The sequence below is a fragment of the Tachyglossus aculeatus genome, unplaced genomic scaffold, assembly GCF_015852505.1.
Source record: "Tachyglossus aculeatus isolate mTacAcu1 unplaced genomic scaffold, mTacAcu1.pri scaffold_96_arrow_ctg1, whole genome shotgun sequence".
Lineage (NCBI taxonomy): Eukaryota > Metazoa > Chordata > Mammalia > Monotremata > Tachyglossidae > Tachyglossus > Tachyglossus aculeatus.
This window is the reverse complement of record NW_024045099.1, coordinates 500,417-502,561: the sequence shown is the minus strand read 5'-3', so window position 1 is coordinate 502,561 and position 2,145 is coordinate 500,417. Positions and strand designations below refer to the sequence as shown.

General features: G+C 47.2%; 1 pseudogene; it reads left to right on the top strand.

Moving 5' to 3' along the window:
• The first annotated feature begins 272 nt into the window (after positions 1-272).
• On the top strand, positions 273-1,180 carry LOC119924308 (annotated as a pseudogene).
• Positions 1,181-2,145: the final 965 nt, after the last annotated feature.

Here is a 2,145-nt window from a genome sequence, read left to right as displayed (position 1 = left end):
GTGATCAGCAAATACCATTGATTAATTGTTGTTCATACCCTCCTTCTGACCAACTCCCATGCTGGAGCTCCAAGAGGATGGATCATAGGGCAGAAAATCAGGGAAAACATTCCAGAGACCATGGAGAACTCTTCGGATCAGAGGAATTCCCAGGGAGAATGCTTTAGGGGAAAAAAAGCATTTTGACTGAATTTGCTCCCTTCATAGTTATTTCTTATTGGGTTTTGTTGCAGGTGCATTTCCCCTCAGCTCAACCCAACTAAAGTGAACATATGGGGAAGAGAAACAATGTGACAGAATTTATTTTATTGGGAATTTCGCAGAACCAGGTGTTACAGAGAATTGGCTTTGCCCTCCTTGCCCTCCTCTACACGGTATCATTGTTGGGAAATCTCTTCATAATGATAACCATCAACATCAGCCCCCGCCGTACCTTCCCCTTGTACTTCTTCCTCAGCTCCCTCTCGTTTCTCGATGTCTGCTATTCTACCACCTCCACCCCAAAGATGATGGCCAACCTATTTGCTGAGAGAAAAACCATCTCCTTCAGGAGCTGTATGACCCAGCTATTCGCCTTGCAATTCTTTGGCTGCACGGACATCTTCCTCCTCATAATGATAGCCTACAATCGGTGCGTGGCCATCTGTTGACCTTTGCACTACCCGACCATCATGAGCCGGCAGATGCGTCAAGTCATGGTGACCGCCCTCTGGGGTGGCACGATTCTACACTCCATCGTTCAAACTCTCCTCTCCATTCAGCTTCCCTTCTGCCACCCCAATGTACCAGATCACTACTTCCGCAATGTGCATTCCTTGCTGAAACTTGCCTGCGCCGACACCTTTGTGGTGGGCTTGATGGTGGTGGCCAACAGTGAGATGATCTCTCTGGTGGCCTTCTTCATTCTGGTGATCTCTTACGCCATCATCTTGTTCACCCTGAGGACCCAGTCACCTGAGAAGAAGCGGAAAGTGCTCCTGACCTGTGAGGCTCACATGCCGTGGTCTTCCTATTCTTTGACCCCTGTCTCTTCACATACATTCATCCCTCTCACACCCTAGCGGTGGATAAGATGGTCACTTTATTTAACACCATTATACCACCGATGCTGAATCCCCTCATCTACACCCTGAGGAATGACGCCGAGGTGAAAAGCTCTATGAGGGAATTGTGGAGGTGAAGGCTGTCCTCGGGAGGAAAATTAACACTGTGGTCAACGTGGGTTTTCCACTTCATCTGTGCTATTTGCCAAGTACTTACTGTGAGCAGAGCACTGTAGCAGAGTGGCCTAGTGGAGTCAGAAAGACTTGGGTTATAATCCTGGCCCTGCCATTTGTCTGCTGTTTGAGCTGGGGCAAATCACTTCACTTCTCTGTATCTCAGTTGCCTCATTTTTTTAAAATGGGGCTCAAGACTGTGAGCCCCATGTGGGACAGGGCCTGTGCTCAACCTGATTAGATTGTATCTAACCCAGCACTTAAAACTGTGCTTGACACATAGTAAGCACTTAGCAAATAATGTCATCATCATTATTATTATTACTAAATGCTTGGAAGAGTACAGTACAACAGAGGTGGTAGACATGTTCCCAGCTCACAACGAGTTTACAGTTTAGAGATGAGGTTGGATGTAATTGGTAGATTATGTTGGTAGGACCTAAGAGGACTTTTCTCTGTAGGCATTTTGGTGACAGTAACAAAAATCGGGACTTAATGTTGACTTTGAGGACCAATGTAAAGACTATATGAAACCGAATTCAATGTTTTCTTGTGAATTGGCAGAGTTTGTATCTCCAGTGGGTGAATCTACATCTCTGCCCCTGCTCTCTCCCCATTCCTCCAGGTTCACATCTCCTCCTGCCTTCAGGACATCTCCATCTGGATGTCTGCCTGCCACCTAAAACTCAACATGGCCAAGACTGAACTCCTTGTCTTCCCTCCCAAACCCTGCCCTGTCCCTAACTTTCCCATCACTGTTGACGGCATTACCATCCTTCCTGTCTCACAGGCCCGCAACCTTGGTGTCATCCTATCCCGTCTGGACTACTGCACTAGCCTTCTCTCTGATCTCCCATCCTCGTGTCTCTCTCCACTTCAATCCATACTTCATGCTGCTGCCCGGATTATCTTTGTCCAGAAATGCTCT